Source organism: Symphalangus syndactylus, chromosome 1, assembly GCF_028878055.3.
Source record: "Symphalangus syndactylus isolate Jambi chromosome 1, NHGRI_mSymSyn1-v2.1_pri, whole genome shotgun sequence".
Classification (NCBI taxonomy): domain Eukaryota; kingdom Metazoa; phylum Chordata; class Mammalia; order Primates; family Hylobatidae; genus Symphalangus; species Symphalangus syndactylus.
In genome coordinates, this window is record NC_072423.2 from 96,722,490 (window position 1) to 96,748,505 (window position 26,016).

Below are 26,016 nucleotides of genomic sequence, written 5' to 3' on the forward strand. Positions count from 1 at the left end.
GTGTGTGCTTGTAGTCCCAGGTACTCAGGAGGCTGAGGTGGGAGGATGGCTTGAGCCCAGGAGATTGCACCACTGCACTCCAGCCTAGGCGATAGAGCAAGACTCTGTCTCAAAGAAATAATAAAAAGCAGGTTCTAGCCTGTTAGAGGACTTTCGTAAATCTTTATTTAGAAAAGCAAAGAAAACATTTTTCAAGTGATTCAGTTATAATTTGGTAAGAAAACAATCCAGTACACCACTGGTTAACAGTGACTGAGATTACAATGGAGAATGACATCACAAGCAATATTTACCTGCTATATGTTCAACTTTTCAAAATAAACATGTGACTTTTGTAACAAAATATTGAAGATACTTACAGAAAAGAAAGGGAAACAGCTTGGCAGCTTCCCACCACAGGGCCTTTGCACTTCGGGTGCTGCCAAACTGCTCATCAGCCCCTGCCCAACCCCACTTCTCCAGCTACATGGATTTCCTTGTTATACATTTTAACCCTTAACGTTTCAGCATGGTGCTTATTACAACCATACTCACTACTCTGTGTAATTATCTGGTAACATCTGCCTTCCCTACTAGCTAAGACACACTTTTTTTTTTTTTTTTTTTTTTTTTTTTGAGACAGACTCTCGCTCTGTTGCCCAGGCTGGAGTGCAGTGGCTCAATCTCAGCTCACTGCAACCCCTGCCTCCCGGGTTCAAGCGATTCTCCTGCCTCAGCCTCCTGAGTAGCTGGGATTACAGGAGTGCACCACTACGCCTGGCTAATTTTTGTATTTTTAGTAGAGACAGGGTTTCACCATGTTGGTCGGGCTTGTCTTGAACTCCTGACCTTGTGATTTGCCCGCCTTGGCCTCCCAAAGTGCTGGGATTACAGGCATGAGCCACTGCACCCGGCCTTATTTCCATGTTTTGTCTGAATAATCCTGCTGTGAACGTGGGTATACAAAATACCTGTTCCAGTACCTGCTTTAATTCTTTTGACGATATACCCAGAAGTAGAATTACCAGGTCATATGGTAATTCTATGCTAAACTTTTTCTTTTTAGATGGAATCTTGCTCTGTCACCCAGGCTGTAGTGCGGTGGCACGATCTCAGCTCACTGCAACCTCCGCCTCCTGGGTTCAAGGGATTCTCCTGCCTCAGCCTCCTGAGTAGCTGGGATTACAGGTGGGTGCCATCACGCCCAGCTAATTTTTGTATTTTTAGTAGAGACGAGGTTTCACCATGTTGGTCAGGCTGGCCTAGAACTCCTGACCTCGTGATCTGCCTGCCTCGGCCTCCCAAAGTGCTGGGATTACAGGCATGAGGCACTGCACCCGGCCCTATACACTTTCATATGATTAGAATCCAGCACAAGACCAGACATAGGTCCATTCATATCACCTTCCCTTTCTATTCTCAAACCAACTGCTACACATAAGCAGAATCAGTTTTTAGTTCTTTCTCCTAAATGTGAAATCACAAAAGGACTTGACATCAAAGAATTCCAAATCGGTCTTTATCAATAACTATTCCAAAGCCATCTGCAATCAATATTGCAATAACTAAGGCTCCACGGAATCCTATGGTCTCAATCCCAGCGATCAGGCCAATAAAAGAAGCCCTGCAAAGCTATCAGAAGCATTTGTGACCAATATTCCATCATAACACGATAACACTGCTTGACAGGGCAATTTCTCAGTTGCTAATTTGTTAGAAAACTATCATGAATTCACGTTCATACCTGTAACCTTAAAACTTGCTCCTATAAACATTGTTGTCTGACCTGAGAAGCTAGGTGACTTGTCAGAGTAGTTCAACTGGTGTTAGTATTATGAAAAGAGAAAAGCCTTGGGGTTTTCATTTCCCTGAATTCACAATTATGCTTCTACCTAAGGCAGAGCCTTTACTTTAAAACTAGAGGTGTCACGCTAATTCAAATGCTAATCAGGTATCTAGAACCATCAACTCCATAGCAAAGAATACGTCTCTATACTCGTAAAATAGAATAATTACAAATGTTCATGATATTATCATTCCTACTTTCCTTCTCTAGCTTTCATAGGGTCAAGCTTGGATGCATTTTGCTTCACCCAATTCAACAGCTTTCCCAAGTACCCTCAGGTGGTAATGCCCTCACTCAGGCCACCAAGGGAATGGGGTCTGAAGCTGAGCAGTTTACCTACCACCAAGGCAGAATGCTTCACCTACTGCCCTTTCAGAATAAAACGATGGCCACAGACACCATCACTAAGTTTTGAAAAAGACTAAACTTGTTGAGCTAACAGCGCTAAAGCAGACTGTAGTATGGTAGAAAACAGCCCCCAAAGACATCGGCTCCTAATCTCTGGAGCCTGTGAATGCTACCTTACAAGGAAAATGGTCTTTGAAGATGTTATAAAAAATTTTGAGATAAAAGAGATTATCCTAGATTATCTGGGTAAGCCTTAAATGCCACTCAAATGACTTTATAAGAGGCAGAAGGAGATTTGACACCTCACAAAGTACAGAAGGTGAAGCAGACTGGAGTGATGTGGCCACAGGTGAGGGAATGCTGCAGCCCACCAGAGGCTGGAAGAAGCAAAGAGCAACTTCCCTCCACAGCCCTGCCAACGCCTTGACTTTGGCCCAGTGAAACTGATGTTGAACTTCTGGCCTCGAGAACTGTGAGAGAATACATTTCTGGTTTTTGTTTTTGTTTTTTTGACACAGAGTCTCACGTGTTGCCTAGGCTGGAGGCAGTGGTACGATCTCAGCTCACTGTAACCTCCACCTCCTGGATTCCAGCAATTCCTCCTGCCTCAGCCTCCTGAGTAGCTGGGATTATAGGCACCTGCTGCTACGCCTGGCTAATTTTTATATTTTTAGTAGAGATGGGGTTTCACCATGTTGGCCAGGATGGTCTCAAACTCCTGACCTCAAGTGATCCGCCCAGCTTGGCCTCCCAAAGTGCTGGGATTACAGGTGTGAGCCACCGTGCCCAGCCCATTTCTGTTGTTTTAAGCCGCTAAGTTTACGGAATTTGTTACAGCGACCACATAACAGAGATTATGAAAAACTAAACCAAAGTAGAAATGCTTTACAGTTACCACACTCCAAAAATACATAAAATTCCAACATGTCACAGGAAAAAAGATTTTAAACAACTTTTAAAACAGTGTATTTAAAACAAGTTTTTAAAGACTGGGCAACAAAGTGAGACCCTCATCTCTACCAAAAAAAAAAAAAAAAAAAAAAAGCAGCCAGCTGTGCTGGTGTGCAACTTCAGTCCCTGCTACTCAGGAGGCTAAGGCTGAAGGATCATGAGAGTCCAGGAGGTAGAGGCTGCAGTGAGCTATGATCATGCCACTGCACTCCAGCTTGGGTGACACAGTGAGACCTCACCTTTAAAAACACAAATAAATAAAAAGTTTAAATCATACACTATCCTTCAACTGAAGGTATAAAATACAGCTACTGAGTTATATAGATTTTGAAAATAGAGCTAGCCCCTTAATTACACCTCTGATTACTCACACACTGTGTTAGGCCAGATAACCATGGTCTTCCTGAAAAGCATTGTAATTGAACATTTTTCTATTTATATTAAAACTTACAATAAAAACTGAAACTATTAGAATTTCTCATTCAGCAAAACATTTTAAGGAGCAAACTACCCACTACTGGTAAGTTTACGATCAGACATTCGCAATTCTTTTTTTTTGAGATGGAGTCTCGCTCTGTCTTCCAGGCTGGAGTGCAGAGGCATGATCTCAGATCACTGCAAGCTCCGCCTCCTGGGTTCAAGCCATTCTCCTGCTTCAGCCTCCTGAGTAGCTGGGACTACAGGCACCCGCCACCACGATTGGCTAACTTTTTGTATTTTTAGTACAGATGGGGTTTCACCGTGTTAGCCAGGATGGTCTCAATCTCCTGACCTCGAGATCCACCCACCTTGGCCTCCCAAAGTGCTGGGATTACAGGCGTGAGCCAACGCGCCCAGCCAGACATTCGCAATTGTTAGACTTACTTATTTGACTACTGATCTACAGCCAGACATGTAAGAAACTCCGAATTGCCTTATCACAGAAAATACTGCTTCATTCTTAAGTATCACATTCAATACGATTTACGATGAGGGATTTCATGTAAGAAAGACTTCATGTCTTCATCTCAGTAGTTATTTTAAAACAAAGGTTTTCACTGATGGGGTTGTTGAGGGAAAGTCCTCAAAAAAACTTCCAGAAGAAAACAAAAAATGCCTGCTTCCCCATCTCTCCACATTTGATCCATCTGCTTACCCAGCAGTGCCTAGAAATAAAATCAAGGATGCTTTCTTTGTTATTGTTTTCTCTAGGACTCAAACAGCCATTCCCGTTTCTGGAAACAGATGCCACCTACTGTCAAATGTCTGTAAGTACAGCCTTTACAGCCCATAGTTTCTGTCAGAAGTTACAAGAAGTAAATCAAAGATTTTTACTGGGCAAGGACAAGTGTGAGGAAAAACTTCCAAAAGGTGGTTCTTGGGCTGGACGTTAGAGGCCGCTTTGAGTTTGCCAGCTGGTGGGCTTTGCAGAGGCAGCCTGCACAGGGATTAAGGATGTGGCTCTGCAGTCAAAGCACCTGTCCCATCCTAGCTTCATCCTTACCCCAGCAGTGTGAGCAGGCGAGATATTTAACTTCACCGACGCCCCATCAGTACAATGAAAAGAGGGCCTCCCTAGGTTTGGCACAAGATATTTTAAATGAGCACAAACTGCTAACAAATTAAGGTCTCCCCTTCCAAGTAACTAAGGCAAACGCAAGGCAGGCCAGAAACATTCTTCACAAAACTTTAATCAAGTAAAAATTTCCCTTCCATTCCCCACAATAACTCACGCATGAAAAAAAAAATCTCATCACCTCACCCATTTAACAAAGAACAAATGTGCAAGAGAATAATTATGACACAAGGCTGAGCACCAGTTCTGCTTTCCCTACGGTTCCCAAAGAGAAGGAACGGAACTTCTGGCTACAACACACATGATTAAAAATCATGCCAAGCAGCCAGGCACGGTGGCTCACGTCTGTAATCCCGGCACTTTGGGAGGCTGAGGCGGGCAGATCATGAGGTCAGGAGATCAAGACTATCCTGGCTAACACGGTGAAACCCCGTCTCTACTAAAAATACAAAAAATTAGCCGGGCGTGGTGGCGGCTGAGGCAGGAGAATGGTGTGAACCCGGAAGGCAGAGCTTGCAGTGAGCCGAGACCGCGCCACTGCACTCCAGCCTGGGTGACAGAGAGAGACTCCGTTTCAAAAAAAAAATCATGCCAAGCTACATCTCCCATCCTAAACATTCAGAGGGACTACAGACTGGACTACAGACTCTCTTACAACACAGGTCAAACCTGGTCAAACAGATTATCTTCACATCCTATAAAAGAAAATACATCACAGCCCTTTAACACACACTCAATACTACATCTCCATTTTACAAATAAGAACAAAACTTAGAGAATTAGAAAAAAAAAAAAAACTGAAGCTAAGTCCAGGCTGAGAGACTGTGTACTCTTAATATCACACAAAAAAGCAACACAGGCTGGGCACGGTGGCTCACGCCTGTAATCCCAGCACTTTGGGAGGTCGAGGTGGGCGGATTGCAAGGTCAGGAGATTGAGACCAGCCTGGCGAACAAAGTGAAAACCCATTTCTACTAAAAATACAAAAACTAGCCAGGCATGGTGGCACCTGCCTGTAGTCCCAGCTACTCGGGAGGCTGAGGCAGGAGAATCGCTTGAACCCGGGAGGCAGAGGTTGTGGTGAACCAAGATCGCGCCACTGCACTCCAGCTTGGGCAACAGAGCGAGACTCCGTCTCGAAAAAAAAAAAAAAAAAAGCAACACACAATAATGACCCAAACAAATTTTTTATTTTTTTAGATGTTGTCTCTCTCTGTTGCCCAGGCTGGAGTGCAGTGGCACAATCTCTGCTCACTGCAATCTCCGCCTCCCGGGTTCAAGGAATTCTGTCTCAGCCTCCCGAGTAGCAGGAATAACAGGTACCCACCACCACGCCCAGCTGATTTTTGTATTTTCAGTAGAGACAGCGTTTCACCATGTTGACCAGGCTGGTCTTGAACTCCTGACCACGTGATTCACCCATCTCGGCCTCCCAAAGTGCTGCTGAGGTTACAGGTGTGAGCCATCGCGCCTGGCCCCAAACAAATTTTTAAACACACTTCGCCCAGGCCAGGCACAGTGGCTCACACCTGTAATCCCAGCACTTCGGGAGGCCGAAGCAGGAGGGTCACGAGGTCAGGAGTTCAAGACCAGCCTGGCCAACATGGTGAAACCCCGTCTCTACTAAAAATACAAAAGTTAGCTAGGTGTGGTGGAGCGTGCCTGTAATCCCAGCTACTGGGGAGGCTGAGGCAGGAGAATTGCATGAACCGAGACCTGGGAGGTGGAGGTTGCAATGAGCCAAGATTGTGCCACTGCACTCCAGCCTGGGCAACAGAGCGAGACTCTGTCTCAAAACAAACAAACAAACAAACCACTTTGCCCCGTATTTGAAAAGTAAAACTCTAGAGCAAAATAGAGGTTGTTCCTGACTGCATAGAGATTAGAGCATACTGTGGGAAGAGATGTAAGTAAGTATGTGATTATCAATCTGGTGCGAGCTGTAAGAAAAACAAACAGGATGTTAGGAGAGAGACTAATGTGAAAATGGACTTGAGATAGGATGATCAGGGAAAAATAAATCAAAATTGCAAATATAAAAATGAGGCCAGACATGGCAGCTCATCCTATAATTCCAGCACTTTGGGAGGCCAAGGCGAGGCTGCAGTGAGCTGGGATTATGCCACTGCTCTCCAGCCTGGGAGGCTACAAGACCCTGTCTCAAAAACAAACAAACAAAAAATACCTTTTTTGGGTCAAAAGCCCTCCTGGTACTTATTTATATGCACCAAACAAATATTTCCTTTAAACCCTCCAGGACCCTGAATGACGTCTGGTTTTGTTTCCTTTCCAAGGGGGAAAGAGAAGGGGGGTTTCCTATGGTGCCACTGGCTCACTGGCTGAAGGATCAAGCCCCCTTTTACTTCTCAGTGAGGAAAGCTCCAGCTTCCTAAAATCAGACTGGTTTTCTTTTTTTTTTTTTTTTTTTTTTGAGACGGAGTCTCGCTCTGTCACCCAGGCTGGAGTGCGGTGGCGCGATCTCGGCTCACTGCAAGCTCCGCCTCCCAGGTTCACGCCATTCTCCTGCCTCCGCCTCTCCGAGTAGCTGGGACTACAGGCGCCCGCCACCACGCCCGGCTAATTTTTTGTATTTTTTTTAGTAGAGACGGGGTTTCACCATGGTCTCGATCTCCTGACCTCGTGATCCGCCCGCCTCGGCCTCCCAAAGTGCTGGGATTACAAGCGTGAGCCACCGCGCCCGGCCCAGACTGGTTTTCTTACTAAAAATATCTATTTCTCCATATGATGCAACATAAACATTTCCTCGAAAATAAAAATACTCCTCAGAGACCATTAAAATGTAACAGACATTTCAACCCTGTTATACAAATCAGACAGGCAAAACGATTCATCGAGCTGACCTAGAATCCACTCATTTCAACAAACTTACGAAGAACCTCCCAGAGCTACCAGGCACTGTTCGTGGTGCTGGAATACTGGTCATGTTCAGGGAACACTAGAGGGCGCTTGAGAGCTTCTACTTTCAGGAAAATCAGTCGTGAGTCAGGGACGAAAACCAAACAGATGCATATGGGGGAAAAAAAGCTACCTGAGAACAGGGTAGAAAAGCACAGATTAGGAAGCACAATGACCCTTCACTGAAGGGGCCTTTCGCGTAAGGCCTGAGAGGCAAGCCGAGTGCCATTAGAGATGTGCTGACCAGGCATTCCTATAAAGGCGGCACAAGGCAGAAACACAGGTGTCAGAACACACGCATTCGGTTTCTACTCGTTCCCCTAACATGCAGGACTCAGGATTCGCTAGCTCAGCAACCCTACCAGGTGAAACAGGTATTAGCACTACAACAAGGAGGCTAAAGCTCAGAAACAAATTGCTTTCCTAAACTCAAAGTGCTACTAAGTGGTAAGGCTGGGTCTAAAACCTTCATCTTTAAACTGCAGTCTGGGGTTTACTCCAGTGCTTGAGCCACGTGTACCACCTAGAGGTTTATCACCAGCAAATGAACCCTGGATCTAGGTACTGTTTTCTTTCTTTTTTTTCTTTCTTTCTTTCTTTCTTTTTTTTTTTTTTAGAGACGGAATCTCGCTCTGTCGCCCAGGCTGGAGTGCAGTGGAGCCATCTCTGCTCACTGCAACCTCCACCTCCCGGGTTCACGCCACTCTCCTGCCTCAGCCTCCGGAGTAGCTGGAACTACAGGCGCCCGCCACCACGTCCGGCTAATTTTTGTATTTTTAGTAGAGACGGGGTTTCACCGTGTTAGCCAGGATGGTCTCAATCTCCTGACCTCGTGATCCACCCGCCTCGGCCTCCCAAAGTGCTGGGATTACAAGCGTGAGCCACCGCGCCCGGCCGGCACTGTTTTCTTTAGTGTGCTATTACAACAGACAAACTAAGACAGCTTACAGAGATGCAACTGGCATTGTAGGAGTCATACAGGCCCCCAATCAAGCTTTGGGGGGGCACTGATACCCTAGTCTCTCAATTCTAAAACCCAACTGATTAACTATCTCATAATGACATTTCCAAAAAGGAGGTAAAACTACATGAAACATGCAGACGAACTAGAGAGACGTCAAAATATGATTAAAATAATTATTAGGATAAAATAGGATGGTAGTGAAGTGTAAAAGATAAAGCATTAATATAATTTTGGATTGGAAGTGACCTCAGAGGTTTAGTCGTTTTGTAGACGGAGTCTAGGCCCTATCAATGACTTATACAAACAGTGACAGAGCAGAGAATGGTATTGATTCTTATTCCATGGTCCTTCAACTATTCCTAAAATTACACTTCTATACAGCAGTCATCATTTGACATACAGCCCTAGAAGATGGCCTGGTGTTCAAGTCTGTCTCATTCAGAGACCGGCTAGCCCCAAATCAACCCCATCCAGACACATAATGGATCACCCCCTGCTTAACTAATACTACTTAACATGTAGTATTGTAGCTAACAGGGTGATGGAGCGGAGGGAGGACACATGGTCCCTACCGTCAGAAGTGTGCGGAAGATTCTTAACCATTAGAGCGTTCTAGGGCTGACATAGTCGGGGAACTCCTGACCACGGAGAAGGATTTTGCCAATGGAGAGAAAGTAAAGCTCGTACATGGTACACAGAAACACGAAATAATGCGACCACGGCGATTTATCTGAAAGGATTTGCTCTGTAAGCCATGGGAAGGGCATTCCTGTGGACAGCGAGGTGCTTAGATGCCACACACACAAATCTCTTTATCACACAACCTGGCCACGAACCTAGGCCCTATAAACCCACAAATTGATAATCAGGTAAAGGAAAATCAGATTCAACCTCCTTTTTAAATAACTCAAGAGAAAAATCACCAACAACATCCCCCACCCACCAAACTCTCTGCTGAAAGACACGCAGACACTGGGACACTTCCTTCACACGCGTCTCTCCCTCTCACAGTCCGCTACCCTCCATCCACCTCCACCTTCCCCGGTACTGCCCCCTGGCATTTGCTGCGAGAATGAAAAGTTCACTGCATGAGCAGTTCAGGGTGTTTGGGAAGGCAGATGAAAATATAGGCGCGAGAGCACTTACAAATGATCATGGATAAAGAATCAAGCCCTAACCTACTCTCTTATTGAAGAAATATCTACCACATTCCCTTCACTCTCCAGCTCAGTTTTTAAAATATAATTATGTTTGTAAATAACATTGAAGTGGATTTATTTTGAAAAACTAATACAAACTACTAAGCTTGACAACTTGGAGATTAATAAATTAATCCATTCATTAAGTGTCTATGAGCACCTACTCTGTACCTGCCCGTGGGCAGACGAGATAACAAGAGACTGAAAAGCTCACAAGAAACCACCCCAACGGCTGTGCGTGTGAAGGTTTCACCAGGAGGCAACATTCTCACGGGGCCTTTCTGAAGGACGAAAGTGTACGGGGTGGAGAAAAGGGGTGCAGGAATGCCGGGCAGGGCAGGGCACGGCCGATGGGAAGCTATTGGAGCCAGAGCTTGGGAGAGGGACCAGAATGTAGAATGTTTAGAGATTACAAAGTGAAAAATGGGCTGGAGTTCCCACACAGGCCAGGATTAGAGCGTCTGTGGACTCTAACCTGGGAATATAAGGCGCTCCAAGAGGGACACGGCCACACCTCTGGTTCAAATTGCTAAACCTTCAGATGCACAATAAATCTGTATCTACAGCAAGCAGCAATTTATGTATTTCAACATGCAAAAATTATCTGTATTTCAGGCAAAAATGGTTTCCTCCTCCCTTTTCAAAATACTTCTTTTTACTACTAATTATCTATATCACAGGAGTGTTCTCAATATTGAAGACTAAAGGAAAAAAGTTATAGCTGGCAACTGCTTCCTCTAAAGATCCGACACAGCAGAGTTCAGACCTATATGGCCATCCTCAACTACACTTTATATCAAACTGGTTTAAATGGAAAAAGGTCCACATCACAAAGAACCACAATCAATCAAATTAATTCATCTGCCCTCTATTCTAAGGAAAACTCCCCTCACTCCAGGTAAATTTCATTTGGCAAATTCTTAAAAATTAACTTCAAAGAACACATGTTCATCTCCCTAGTATTCCGAAAGTTCCACCACTTAATAAATCGTAAGTTACTGCTCCAGACCCGGGTCCAATAAACCCAAATAGACTGAATTTCTCAGCACCCAACTTGTTTCTATCTTAATCCAGCAAGTTGCATCGAGCTGTCATTGTGAAAACCTGCCTGTTCCTCCTTCCAAGGCGGAGGTGACAACGATGCACATCATCCGTGGATACGTGGAAGGACAGACAGACACCAGGGGACGAAGGGAGAGCGGATAAAGCACAAAGGGGAGGCAGCGGCCGCGGGGTCGCCGGGCCACGGCCAGGGGCGCCGTCGGGGAGGAGGGTGGGCTGCAGGACGAGCTCGGGAGGGCTCCGAAATGCGCTCGGGCCAAAACAAAAACAAAAAGTTCAGCGCGGCAGTGGGAGCAGATTGGGCGAGACGGCTCACGGCTGCCCATTGGAGAAAAGGGAAAACAGAGTCCCCCAATCGCGAGCGGCGGGGCTGCTCCCCTCGTGCGGCCGAGGGCCCGGCCCCGACGCTGCCCGGCGGCCGCTACCGCTCCCTTCCGGCCGCGGCCACCACTGCAGGCCCCGCGCCGGCCCCGCACCGGCCCGGCCGCAGCCCCGCCCCCCGCGCCCGGCCGCCTGTGCCTGGCCCCGGCCCCACCCGCCCTGGCCCCAGCGGCCCTGCGACCGGCCCGGGCCCGCGGTCCCCCACGTCCCCGCCCGCCCCGTCACCGAGGCCGCCCCCCGCACACCCTCACCGGCGCCCGCCCCTCCCCCGACTCACCGCCCGCGCCGCCCCGCTCCTTCTCAGGGCGCGTCCCAGGCCCCGCTGCCCGGCCGCTGCGATGCGGGGCCGCGCCGCCGGGCCCCGCGTCCCAGTCCCCCCAGAAAATTAATCACCAAAAATAATTCCAGAGAAAAATGGAGAGTAAAATCCAAGATGGCGGCGCGTGCCGCAGCACCACCCGCTCCCTCCGCTGACGGGAAAAATGAGTCCACGCAGCGGCCGAGCCCCCCGCCCCCAACCGGCCGCGGCCGCCGCCACCGCCGTCGCGCCCCCCGCGCCCCCGGCCTCGGCTGGCCGCGCCCCCGGCGCCCGCCCCCACGCCCCGCCGCCCGGGGCCTCACCTCCGCCTCGCGCACGGCCGCCCGTACGAAAAGCGTCCGCCGGCTTCAAGACTTCGCGTCCCAGGTCCGTGCGCCGCGCGGTGCCGCCTCCGGTTCCCGGGCGTCCTCACCTCATCGCCCCGCAGCCCTGCCGCCCGCACCGCCGCCGCGTCGCCGCCCCCGGTGAGCCGCCCGGACCCCGCCCGGGCACGGTGGAAGGATACGAAAAGGAGGCCGCGGCCTCGACGGCGGAGGGACACCGCGAGGCTCAGCCGCCACAGTGTGCGCGCGCCTCCCGCCCGGCCCAGCCGCCGCGGCGCTCCACGGGGCTCTGTGCGGGACGCGGGCACGCGCGGGGAGCGAGTTCTGCGCCGGGCGCTCCCGACGGCGGAGGAACAAAGGGCGATTGGGGGCGAGCAGTCGCCTCCCCTCCCCTCGTGGCGGAGGGATTTGCGGCCGGCCGGTAGGCGGCTGGGATCCCTCCGCCCTCGCTGCCCTTTAAATTGCGGCTGAGGCGGCGTCGCCCGCGCCCCGCGGGCGCCACCTTAGGGTCCTCTGCCGCCCTTACGCGACCGCGTTCCGGTCCCGGTCCCCGCGGAGCCCCGGCGGCTGTCCCGGGCCCTGGGTCGTTGCACATCTGCGCCTACCGGGGACGGCTCTGGAGCCAGCCTCTCGGGCTGCAGCCCTGGGGAAGGGGACCCCCTTCGCCCGCCGCGCGTCCGGTTGCGCCGAGGGAGGTGGCCCCGAGCGTCTTTGTTGTGGGAATGGGGGTCACTGGCAGCAGATGTATCCTAAGACTGTGTGGGCAGGTTGAGCGTTCCTGCGCGGAACATGCGAGGGAGGAGGAGAGCGGGCGCGCCTTGGCCTGGTCCGCCGCGGGCCCCCCCCGCCCCCAGCACCCACTATGTGCCCCGCGCCGCGCTCCGCTCCACTCCGGGTGTGCTCTGCGCGCTGGCCGTGCGGTCCCTCTTCAGGGATCCCGGGCTGGCGGGGAGATCCTGAGGGGCCGGGCACCCTGCGAGCCGGGGAGCTGCGAAGCTTGCCTGGGCATCGATCTTGCAATCCAGACAACAGAACAACGATGAGCGCGCGCCCGGCCCCTGCGGGGCTGACCAGGGCCTCCGCGCATCCTCCCTCTCACGCGTCAGGACGACCCCTGGAGGTGGGGGTCATGTGGGTCCCACTTTACACCTAGAGAAACTGAGGCACAGGGAGTTCCGTGACCTCTATGACAACTAGTCAGGGCTTGAACCAGAGCCGTCATTCAGCATTCAGGTGAAAAATGCAGAATAAATCAGGAAGCGGGTGCGGAGGACCTCCAAGAAGTTAAGGTTGGCATAGGCGTGCAGATGCCTGGAACTTGGTGCCGGCAGGTGCCCAAGGAAGCGCAGATCTGGAGTGTGAATTGGAGCGTGTTGGGAAAAGGGGGTGGCTAGGATATGGACGGACAGTGGGACCAGCCAGTGTCAAGGCCCTAGGAGGGGAGAGAGGCTGCCCTTGCCACAGAGAGGAGGCGGGCAGGGCAGGCAGCTCAGTCAGATGCCAGGAAGAGCTGCAGCCTGCCTTAGTTTTCCCCTGCGGCTCCAGAGCCGCCATCCTCCACAAAGGATGATGAATCGAGGCTGTGGACGACCACCCAACACAAGAACCGGACTAAGTCCAACTAACACTGGCGCACAGCGCCTCCCTTATTTGCCCTCATTCTCGACCTTGACTTCGGCTGGCAGACATGATGCTCATTACCGCCTTCCACAGAGGGAAACTGAGGCACGGTGACTCGCTGAGGGCACATGGCTGATGGAGGCAGAAGCGGGTCTCATCTTCGAAACAGAGCTCCTCCCACTGCCCTCACCTGCCCTATCAGCAGCTTCCACCTTCTGGAGGCCGATTCTGGGGTGGGCGGTGGGCACAGCCCAAGCACCTCTCGTTTCTTGGTTTCTGGTTTATCAGAAACTTTCCAAGATTTTCATAGTGCCTGGCTCCAAATACTCAACTTGCATGCCAGAAACACTGAGACTGCCTTTGCCACCCCCACCACCGAATGCCCATGGGAAGCGAGCTCACTAGGGAAACACCATCTGCCTCTAAGTCGACCTTGGTCTCAGGTCCCAAGTCCAGCTATGCCTGAGCAGCCCTCCAGAGCCCCCAAAGCCGATGTCCTGCCCACTCCCAGCTTTCCAGAGCCCACCCCAGCATAGAGGTGCTCTCCATGTGCCCTTCAGGGTGAACGCCAAATCCTGAGTCCTGTGAAGCCCCCATACTCCCAAGATGCAGACACTTCCATGTATTCAGTGCCCGATGCCAAGTCAAGTGTTCTGGGCATTTCCTTGCAAGGCTGGGCCCACAGCCTGGCAGGGATACAGATAAGCAAACCCAAGCCCAGCCTGCTCCCAGGTCCCCAGTTCTGTGTCCATTCCTCCCTCAATCCCCCAACGTTGCCAGCTGCTCTTCCAGCCTCAGCTGAGAGACCCAGGGTGGGCCAGGGCTCCTGGCAGAGCTGAATTGGGGTTCAGGACCTTGGTGGAACCATGCAGGGGTCTTGAGGCCTTTGGTCCCCACTCAGGGAAGCCAGGGCTAAGCTGGGCCGAGAGCACAGCCCAGGAGAGCCCTTCCTAGGGAGACTCCCACAGGAGAGGCCAGTTGGAGGCTCCTCCTGCCAGCTGGCAGGGGAGGGAGAGCAGGAAGTAGGCAGCCAGGCACCTGCCCAGTCCCTGTGTGACAGGAGCCTTTGGCATTTACACTGGGAGACCTCTAGACACCCCAAAGTGGAAGAGCTGAGCCACAGAGGCTGGGGGGCCTCCCCAGCCTGGCGGGACCAAAAGGGATTAACAGCTCTAAAGAAAGACCGAGTCAGCGGAAGGGGCCCGGCTGGCTCCGGAAGCACCGTGAGGCTGGCCAGGAGTGCCAGCCTAGACGGAGCTGGCCTGGGAGTGGCACGCTTGCCAGGGCACTGACTGAGGCCATGGAGTCTATTTTGGTCTCCCTAGCAGGGCTGGCTCTGGTGTGTACAGGGGCACTCCAGCCTAGTGCCACCCACCCTGGTATGCTCTCCCACTCCCTTTCCTCGAGTGCCAGGTTCACCCAGTGACAGGATGGCAGGGATTCACTTGCTTTGATCCTGTGCTTACTGGGATGTCCCACAGGTCACGTTGACCCCAGAATTCCAGGTTGGAGGCAGGTTGCTTTTCATTGTAAAGTGATATGTTGGCTTTCGTGCTCCGCACATGCGTCTGCCCTGGTCCCCGCCCCGCCCGGAAACTAGGACTGCTCTGATGGGAGCAGGTGTCTGAAACCAGAGGGAGAGTGGGGCGTACCCGGCTATCCCAGTGGCCCCTCTGGGCGGCTGGCGGGTTTCCTGCTCACATTCCTGAGCACCACTACCCCTGGCACCATTCTTGCCTTCCACCTGCCCCTCCATTGCCACTGTCCTTGAATAGAAGAAACAGCCACTGAAGCCAGGCGTGGTGGCTCACACCTGTAATCCCAGCACTTTGGGAGGCCGAGGTGGGCATATCACCTGAGCTCAGGAGTTTGAGAACAACCTGGCCAACGTGGTGAAACCCCGTCTCTACCAAAAATACAAAAATTAACTGGACGTGGTGGTGCATGCCTGTAATCCCAGCTACTCAGGAGGCTGAGGCAGGAGAATGGCTTGAACCCGGAAGGTGGAAGTTGCAGTGAGCCTAGATCATGCCAGTATGCTCCAGCCTGTTTTTTGAGACTGTCTCAAAAAAAAAAAAAAAAAAAAGAAGGAACAGCCACTGAAAGATCAAGTGACACACACGAGACCCCTGGTCAACAGCAGCAAGACTGTACAGCAGCTGTCAACAGAGGTTGGCACGAGTCTGACCTGGGTTTGAATCCTAGCTCTGCAGTTTACTAGCCATGGGATTTGGGGCAAATGATGTAGCCTGTCGGCCCACCATTCCCTTACCTGTGAAAATGTCCATTCCTTGGACCTGTCTTTGTACGTTCCTCTATAGCTTTACAATTGTTTATGTGCTTCAGATGCTCAAATTCTGTCTCCAGCCTGGACTTCTCTGAACTTCAGACACCACCACTTCGATGCTTAATAGGCATTTCAAATATAACACGGCTAACCTGGGGGACACAGGAAAGCAAAACCCCCTCCTCACACACCCTTCCACCTCTCAAACAGGTACCCTTCCACCACTCAGGTCCAGGTCCAGGACATAGTTTTCTTTTTTTTCTTTCTTTCTTTCTTTCTTCCTTTCTTTCTTTTCTTTTTTTTTTTTTTTTGAGACAGAGTTTCACTCTTGTCTCCCAGGCTGGAGTGCAGTGGTGCTCTTTCAGCTCACTGCCACCTCTGCCTCCCAGGTTCAAGCAATTCTCCTGCCTCATCCTCCTGAGTAGCTGGGATTACAGGCGTGTGCCACCACGCCTGGCTAACTTTTGTATTTTTAGTAGAGATGGAGTTTTGCCATGTTAGCTAGGCTGGTCTCGAACTCCTGACCTCAGGTGATCCGCCTGCCTTGGCCTCCCAAAGTGCTGGGATTACAGGCATGAGCCACCATGCCTGGCCAAGACCTAGTTTTCATTCTTCCTTCATGGCTTCAGGGTTCTTTCTCCTTAGCACACAGGACAGCTCCAGCATTCTGTATCTTGCAGTATTCATCCTAGGGCTGACTCCCCCTTTAGACTGTCAGCTTCTCAAGGGCAGGGAGCTTTGTCTATCTCATTCATTGCTGTGTCTCCAGCATCCGGAACCACCCCTGGGGACAGGGTGTTGAGGCTTCTATGCTTTTGCTGAAGGGAGGGAGGAAGGAAGAGGGAAAGATAATGCTAACTTTCCAGGGTTGCTACAAGGATAAAGGGAGGTGCAAGGGGTCTGCAATCACTCCCCAAATTCTGGGGGCTCAATCTTGCTTTGTTGACAAGGCTTCTCCACCACCCACCCCACAAGGTGTGTAGCGTTCCAGCTCACGGGTACCCTGGGGGTTGTGTGCTCAGCACCCACCTGGGGCAGTGGGACAGGCACCAAGAAAATTTCCCTGTCACTGAGGATGTTGTTCCTTTGGGATCCCATCACACACCTTTTTGTCTCCCCTCCCCCAAATAAAACTCAGCCCTAACCAGCCCTCTCTAGAAGCAAACACAGAGAGGACCAACAGCAGCTGACAAAGGTTTCCTCATGGGCACAGGGAGTTTTTTTTTTATTATTACTATTATTTTTTAATAATTTCTGGCCAGGTATGGTGGTTCACACTTGTAATCCCAGCACTCTGAGAGGCCAAGGCGGGTGGATCACTTGAGGTCAGGAGTTTGAGACCAGCTTGGCCAACATGGTGAAACCTCCTCTCTACCAAAAATACAAAAACTAGCCAGGTGTGGTAGCACGTGCCTGTAGTCCCAGCTACTTGGGAGGCTGAGGCACAAGAATCGCTTGAACTCAGGAGGCAGAGGTTGCGGTGAACCGAGATCATGCCACTGCACTCCAGCCTGGGTGACAGAGTGAGACTCCATCTCAAAAATAAAAAAATAAAAAAAATATAAAAAATGAGATGTTACAACTGAAGCAGTTTTGATTTAACCCATTATGGGTGATGTCCACATGGGTCACCCGTCATGTGGTTTAGGGCTGTCCAGGCTTCCCCATCGCAGGTCACTTGCTTGCCCATTGTCATAAATAAGTTTTCTGTGGAGGTTCATTGAGGGGATGTGAACATCATTCCTCACCACATTATATATCTATATTCTGATATATATCTCAGAATGGGTTTGTGGGTTCCTAGTTTTGTTCAGCTGGTGTCTGTTCCTTCCTCTCTCCTCTTCTCCCATCCTTTCTTTCTTCCTCTTTTCTTTCTCTATTTATTTCTCTCTCTTTCCCTCCCACTCTCTTTCTTTATTTTTTCCTTTAAAGTTATTTGTGGTAGCTTTATTTATAATAGCTGTAAACTGGAAACAACCCAAGTGCCAACCACCGAAAGAATGGATAGACAAATTGTGGTCTCTCCATGTGATAGAATCCTGTTCAGAAATAAAAAAGAACGGACCACTGTTACAAACACCATAGATGAATTTCAGAAACATTATATTGAGACAAAGACGTCAGAAACCATAGAGTAAAAATTGCTGGGTTCCAACAATGAGGTCGTGGAAGAGAAAATCCCCTAATCTATGGTGATGGAAATCCAAGGGTCATTAGCCTCTGGGCAGCTGGGATTGCCCATGAGAGGACATGAGAAACTGTGGGGAGGTGGAAATCTCTGTTTCTGAGGGCTGATTGCCGGGGTGTGTATGTTGTGAAAATTCTCAAATCTAAATTCTTTTTTTTTTTTTTTTTTTTGAGATAGAGTCTCACTCTGCCACCCAGACTGGAGTACAGTGGTGTGATCTCACTCCCTGAAGCCTTGACCTCTCTGGGCTTAGGCGATCCTCCCACTTCAGCCACCCCAGTAGCTGGGACTGCAGGCGCTCACCACCACACCCAGCTAATTTTTTTTTTTTTTTGAGACGGTATCTCGCTGTGTTGCCCAGACTGGAGTGCAGTGGCATGGTCTCAGCTCACTGCAACCTCCGCCTCCCGGGTTCAAGTGATCCTTCTCCCTCAGCCCCCCCTAGTAGCTGGGATTACAGGTATGTGCCACCATGCCTGACTAATTTTTATATTTTTAGTAGAGACGGGGTTTCGCCATGTTGCCAGGCTGGTCTCAAACTCATGACCTCAGATAATCTACCTGCCTCAGCCTTCCAAAGTGCTGGGATTACAGGCGTGAGCCACCACGCCCGGCCACACCCAGCTAATTAAAAAAAATTTTTTTTTTGTAGAGACGGAGTTTCACCATGTTGTCCAGGCTGGTCTTGAACTCCTGAGCTTAAGCAGTCCTCCCACCTCAGCCTCCCAAAGCTCTGTGATTACAGGCGTGAGCCAAATCTAAAATCTGTGCAAATCACTGCTGCAAATTATGCACTCAAAAAAGAGGGAAATAATCTGGAGAAATACTACTGCTCAATGAAAACTTTAGTTTTTCCATGACTTATCTTGACAAGCAAATTTTATAAAATAGTTTTTCCTCGGGTGTTTCCCAGACATTGCTTCTGAGAATGACCCAGGTTCATGGTACAGGTTTAAGGTGCAGATGAGGAACCTGAAGAATCTTGTTCCTTCAGCCGGAGCACTGTTGGTGCCAATTATTGCTGCAGATATTTAAAGGGAGGAGGCAAGCTAGTCGTGGTGGCTCACGCCTGTAATCCCAGCACTTTGGGAGGCCGAGGCAGGTGGATCGCATGAGGCGAGGAGTTTGAGACCAGCCTGGCCAACATGGCGAAACCCCGGCTCTACTAAAACACACACACACACATACACACACACACACGCTAGCTAGGCATGGTGGTGTACACCTGTAATCCCAGCTACTCAGGAGGCTGATGCAGGAGAATTGCTTGAATCTGGGAGGCAGTGGTTGCAGCGAGCCGAGATTGCACCGTTGAACTCCATTCGGGGCGACAGAGTGAGACTCGGTCTCAGTAAATAAATAAATAAATAAATAAATAAATATGGAAGAGAAACTGTCCCTGCTTCCAATAGACATGCTGGAACCTTCTCCTAGCATGCGAGCCTCCCTGCTGCAGGCCCCTCCAGTCACCTCCCAGCTGCTGCCTGGTCTGTGCTGATCTGGAAGCCTCCAGCCAATTCTGAGTTGACCTGGGTCTTCTCTGGCCAGGGTATGTGTGGTTTATGTGGAATCAGCCAATTTTGCTCTGTCTCATAATCATTCCCTTATGTTACAACTCATAGACACATTTTGGGGTATTGGCTTGTCCCCTGATAAATTCCAAGGGGGTGGCATTTCCTGAGCCAAAAGTCCAGATGGTTTTCCTCTAGGGCATTCTGGGTGGCCACGCAGAGAGGGTGACTGGGGGCCTCAGCCCTGCATTCTCAGTGCACAGGACTTCCCAGGTGGGGGGCCATTAGAGACCTAGAAGCGCCCTCACCATGGGGACTGAGGGACTTAGGCTGTCTCTCCATATGGTGGTCAATGGGTGTCAACTTGACTGGGCCATGGGACACCCAGATAGCTGCGTAAACATGATTTCTGGGCATGTCTGTGAGGGTGTCTCCAGAAGAGATTAGCCTTTGAATCCGGTGGACTGAGTCAAGCAGATGCCCATCCCCCGCCGTGTGGGGGCCTCATCCAACCCACTGGGGGCTCAAATAGAACACTAGGACTTTGACATATGAATTTGGGGAGGGAAGGGCACAAACATTCAGTCTATAGCAGAAAGGGAAAGGGGAGAGAAAGAGTACAGTTTAATTTTAAAACCCTCCCTGGAAGTGAGAAAAATTAATTACAGCAAATAAGAGAAAGTCAAGAGTTAAATTTCCAAATCTAAACAGGCTGCCAGGGGTTAGGCAGGGGAAGTGCTGGACGCAGGGCCCGTGCTAGAAAAGCACAGTTATTGGCCGGGCGCGGTGGCTCACGCCTGTAATCCCAGCACTTTGGGAGGCCGAGGCGGGTGGATCATGAGGTCAGGAGATCGAGACCATCCTGGCTAACATGGTGAAACCCCATCTCTACTAAAAATACAAAAAATTAGCTGGGTGTGGTGGCGGGTGCCTGTAATCCCAGCTACTCAGGAGGCTGAGGCAGGAGAATGGCGTGAACACTGGAGGCGGAGGTTGCAGTGAGCTGAGATCACGCCCCTGCACTCTAGCCTGGCCAACAGTGCAAGAAAAAAAAAAACAAGCAGAAAAGCACAGTTATTGTGGCCACCCCATCAGGGGTCCTCTGACTGTCAAAACCAGGCCCTTTCTGTGGGGACCAGTTGCTGCTGGGGGCAGGAGAGGCAGAAGTCCCTGGCCCCTGGCCTCTGGCCCCTGTTGCACCTTCTGCCTCCTGTGTTTCCTTCTTATTCCTCCTGGGAACAGAGTTTCCAATAATAAAATATAACTTAAAGGCAAAGGTACTCCGGTAGGAGAGGGACCAGGGCTTGGTTCAAGCCTGTGTTCTGCAAACAATTGCTTTCTTAATAAAAATAACAGGCCAGGTGAGGTGGCTCACGCCTGTAATCCCAGCACTTTGGGAGGCCAAGGCAGGGGGATCACCTGAGGTCAGGAGTTGGTGACCAGCCTGACTAATATGGTGAAACCCCATCTCTACTAAAAATACAAAAATTAGCCAAGCGTGGTGACGCATGCTTGTAATCCCAGATACTTGGGAGGCTGAGGCAAGAGAATCACTTGAACCTGGGAGGCAGAGGTTGTGGTGAGCCGAGATCACACCATTGCACTCCAGCCTGGGTAACAAGAGCAAAACTCTGTCTCAAAAAAAAAAAAGAAAGAAAAGAAAAGAAAAGAAAAAAAAGAAAAATAATAACACCACACACACATGTTCGTATTGTTTTTCACAACAGCCAAAAGGTATACACAACCCAAGTGCCCATCAGTGGATGAGGCGTAAACAAAATACGATACACCCAAAACATGGAAGAGTATTCAGCCTTAAAAAGGAAGGAAATTCCAACACGTGCTACAACGTGGAAGCATCTTGAGGACATTAGGCTGAGTGAAATGAGCCAGACACAGAGCACGAAACCGTGTGATTGCACTTATGTGAGGTATGTAGGGTAGTCGTATTCACAGAAACAGAAAGTAGAATGGTGGGTGCCAGGGGCTGGGGAGGAGGAAATGGAGAGTTGTTTAATGGGGACAGTTTCAATTTTGTAAGAAGAAAACAGTTCTGTGGATAAAGTGATGACTGTAGCTCGACTATGTGAATGTACTTAATACTACTGAACTATACACTTAAAAATGATTGAGGCCAGGCACGGTGGCTCACGCCTGTAATCCCAGCACTTTGGGAGGCAGAGATGGGCGGACCACTTGAGGTTAGGAGTTCTAGACCAGCCTGGCCAACATGGTGAAACCCCATCTCTACTAAAAATACAAAAATCAGCTGGGCGTGGTGGCAGGCACCTGTAGTCTCAGCTACTCGGGTGGCTGAGGTGGGAGAATCACTTGAACCTGGGGTGGACGGAGGTTGCAGTGAGCCAAGATCACACCACTGCACTCCAGCCTGGGTGATAAAGTGAGACTCCGTCTCAAAAAAAAAAAAAAAAAAAAAAAAAAAAAAAAGACTGATGACAAATTTTACATTATGTGCATTTTCACATAGTTTTTTTTTTTAAAAAACAAAACAGCAGCCAGTTCACTGAATTTCCACCATGTGCCATGCACTGGGCAAGGGTCTGATAGAGAACATTGTGATCTGTGTTTACAGATGGGGAAACAGGCTCGGAGTGGCTTACCCAGGGCCACACAGCCTTAGTGGCAAAGCTAGTGTGCTGACCCCTCTGTTGTGCGGCTGAGGTGTGAGAGTGCCCCCCGGTGCTGCATGAGCCACCAGGGCTGTGACTCCAACCTCCTTTGCAGGAGGACACTCTTAGAATCCCATCTGGGACCTCAATTTTTAGCATATTCTGTCTTCTTGTTGCAGAAGATGGGGTCCTTTTATTTTATCTTACTTTTTTGAGGGATGGAGTCTCACTCTGTTGGCCAGGCTGGAGTGCAGTGGTGCGACCTCGCCTCACTGCAACCTCCACCCCCGCAGATTCAAGCGATTTTTGTATTTTTGGTGGAGATGGGGTTCTGCCCCGTTGGCCAGGCTGGTCTCGAACTCCTAACCTCAGGCAATCTGCCCACCTCGGCCTCCCAAAGTGCTGAGATTACAGGCGTGAGCCACCGAGCCCTGCCAGACAGGGTCCTTTTAAATGCTATCCTGGGGGCTTTCTGGCCATTGCATTCTTCTGTGAGTTAAGAGTCAGCTGCTGAGTCTGCGGTCCAGTCTTTGCTGTCAGCTCACTACCGCCATCCTCTCCACCATCCTGGTGGCTACTGTTGCCTCCATGCCACTCAGGTGCAGGAGCAGCTTAGGCCTGTGCACCCTTCCCACCTGTGTGCCACCTCAACACGTGAGCATCTTAGCATTGTGACGCTACAGCGGGCCGGGGTGATCACCACTTTGCTCCTCAGCAGTGGGCACCCGGTGACCCTCTGGCTGGCAAATGAGCACTTCTTAAGGGGCTGCTTCCTAGGCCCACATCTGATACCAGCTGTCTCAGGCTGGATCCCCTAGAAGCAGACCCTAAGAATATGATTTGAGAAAGAGTCATAGAATATGATTTGAGAAAGAATATGATTTGAGAAGTGATCCCAGGAAGCACCAGTTGGGGAGCAGGTGAGACAGGGATGGGGAGGAAGCCAGAAAAGAGGGTGCATTCATAATCTGGTTACTGCTGCAGGCAACTATGGCTCAATTCTGCTGGGATCTTCCTAACCTCAGGCAATCCGCGAGGATGTGCTTCAGTGTTCTCCAACTGAGGCAAGAGAGCTGGGGTATTGATCCACCATTTCTGCCAGTCATGGGATTAGGGAAGCTCTCTGGGATTGCAGGCTCGTGCAGCCAGGGAGTGCCCTCGAGTTAAGGCACAGATGCTTACAGCTGGAAGGGTTGGGGGCATGGAGTAGTGGGTGCTGAAGGGAAGTGGATGGGCATTGTCAATGTCTGCAATAAAGCAGAAAAACTACTGTTAAACTACTTTACATTTAGAGCCCTACTCTTCTGAACCCTTCTCAACTCAGTCATCGACATCCATAATTTTTCAATTCACACTGTTTCTGCCATCATGAATGTTGACGGTACAGCATTTCTCAAGAGTGATTGTTTCAGGCTGGTTCCTAGGAGGCTGACTCTGAGGCAGAGAACATGCAGGAAGTTGGTTAGAGGCTGCTGTTGGGATCAACGCCTTTGGAAGAGAATGGAATGGAGGCAAGCAGGATTGGGCTGAGGGAGAAGCTGACCTGGGATGCCAGCCCCCATGGGGAGCTCTGAAGATGAGGTAGCTCTTGCTCTTCCATGCCTGTCTGTCCTTAGATGCAGGCCACACTGGGAAGGGAGCATGTCCTGGGGTGGGCAGCCCACATCAACTGAGGCCGTCCCTGAAGGGGGCCACCTGCCAACGGCATTGCAGCAGCTGGCCAATGGGCCTCCCACTCCTAAAGGGGAATGTGAGTGATGCAGGAGAACATCCGCCACAGTCCTCCCCTTTACTGCCTGGATCTGTTTCTCCACACCCAGGACGGCCTCTCCCTTTTCTGCCGGAGGACCTTCTCTGGCCACAAGGGAGCAGGCACAACCCAGCCGTGCCCAGGAGGTGATACCTTGGGCAGCCGACAGATAATCCATCAGTTTCACCTCTGTGGGACAACTCCTGGGTGAGTTCCACGTGGTTCCTCAGGCGGTCACTGGCAGAAGAGAGCCCTACTCACCCCAAGTGACGAGACCTACTCGTTAAAGCACTTTCTGGAACTTTCTCCTCCCCTGCCTAGTTCCTCACTTCCTGGAATACCTGCTTGCCCCCAAACCCTTGTTTCAGGGTCTGCTTTTGAGGGAACTCCAACCAAGATGGGCCCAATGCAGACGAAGAGGCTGAAAATAAAGGAGAGTGCCCAGGGAGGAGCAGGGTCCCCAGGAGGCCTAGGAGGCTGACGACGTTGGGCGTTCAGAGGGAGAGCTGCGTTAGGCAGGAGGGGCGAGGGTGTCACTTGTGGGGTAAACTTGGACACTTCTAGGGGTGGGCCGCAGGTGGACGAGGAATTTGCTTTCTGATTGCATCTGGTTTCTCTGTGAGGAAGGAGGCAAGGTGAGGGTGAGGGTGGCTGAGGAGGAGATTAACAACTTGAGGAGAGTGGAGAAGGCCCCAATGGAGAAGGAGAGAGCAGCCTAGGAAAATGGAGACGCCCTTCCCAAAGGGTTGGGAGTCAGGGTCCTGGGGGACCGTGAGCTTCTGGAACCAGCTGCACCACTGTGAGACCATCTCAGTCAACACTCAGCATCCCTGTGGAGGGGCTGCATGCAGAGCGGGTTGGACTAGACACCTTTCATGGGGTCTGCCCGATTCACCACCTTTTCATCTCTACCAACCATGCCCTCAGCCTCCACAGGGGTTATTTCTGGTACAACTCTGCTCCCAAGCCCAAGGGTGGTCATTGGATTCAAGTTTAGCTAATCCCTGTCCCAGGGAGAGTCTCATTCTCAATTTCAACCAACATTACTATGCCCCTGTGGTGAGCTGGGCCCTGGGGAAACAGTGGTGGATAAGAGACAAGATGCCTGTCCTCATGGAGCATACAGCCCAAAGAGGGTGATGGACAATAACCAAATAAACAAAGAATCCAAAGAATTAGGGGTCGAGCATGCTGGCTCACGCCTGTAATCCCAGCACTTTGGGAGGCTGAAGTGGGCAGATCATCTGAGGTCAGGAGTTCAAGACCAGTCTGGCCAACATGATGAAATCCTGTCTCTACTAAAAATACAAAAATTAGCCGGGCATGGTGGTGTACACCTGTAATCCCAGCTACTCAGGAGGCTGAGGCAGAAGAATCGCTTGAATCCGGGAGGCGGAGGTTGCAATGAGCCAAGATCACACCACTGCACTCCAGCCTGGGTGACAGAGCGAGACTCTGTCTCAAAAACAAAAACAAAAACAAAATAACAAAAGAATTAGGGACTGTGACAAGGAGGATGAGAGAAGTAAGCTGGCTGCCGAGACGGTGAATGGCACCTCCCTTAGATGGAGTGGCTGATGTCAAACTCTCCAAGCAGATGACATGGAAGCTGAGACCTAATGGGTGAGAAAGACCGAGGCATGCCAAGGACTTGAGTCAAAGTGTCCCAAGCAGAAGGACGAGTAGATGCAGAGGTGAGAAAGAGCTTGGTGTGTTCTCCTGGGGAGTGTCAGGAGACCGTGGTTGCTGGAGCGTGGTGAGCAAGAAATGAAGTTGGGGAAAAGGCAGAAGCTGGAACACGTGGGAGCCTCTCAGTTTTTGCTAAAGACTTTGGATTTTATTCCAAGTATAACAAGAAGCCAGGAGTGACACAGTCCTGTTTTTGGGGTAATGTTTTATTTTTGTATAATTCCAAACTTACAGAAAAAAAGACTAGTATAAGAAACTCCCATATACACATTATTCAAATTCGCCAACTATTTACACTCTCCCTCTTCACAGTAGTTACAGAGTTGCTGCAAATACTGGATCATTGCTTTTAGAGGAAGACACGGTCAGGTTCCTGTGAGCCTCCGGCTACAACATTTTCATCGACTGATCAATACATGACCTTTTCGAAACAAAAATGTGTGCTTTTGTTTAAAGACACCTTATTTATTTATTACTACTATTATTTGAGACAGAGTC

The 26,016-nt window shown here is 50.3% G+C and overlaps 1 protein-coding gene across 6 annotated transcripts in view; it reads right to left on the reverse strand.

The window, feature by feature from the left end:
• KMT5B (lysine methyltransferase 5B) overlaps positions 1-12,185 on the reverse strand; it is a 57,667-nt gene extending 45,482 nt beyond the window's left edge. Inside the window, exon 1 of one of the 6 annotated variants that reach the window (XM_055270534.2) lies at positions 11,823-12,185. The gene's annotated coding sequence lies outside the window, so the exon portion shown is untranslated. Of the gene's footprint in view, positions 1-10,866; positions 11,139-11,478; positions 11,655-11,822 lie in introns of those variants that run through there. The other 5 variants (XM_055270524.2, XM_055270506.2, XM_063635791.1 and 2 more) reach the window with 5 other exon arrangements.
• Positions 12,186-26,016: the final 13,831 nt, after the last annotated feature.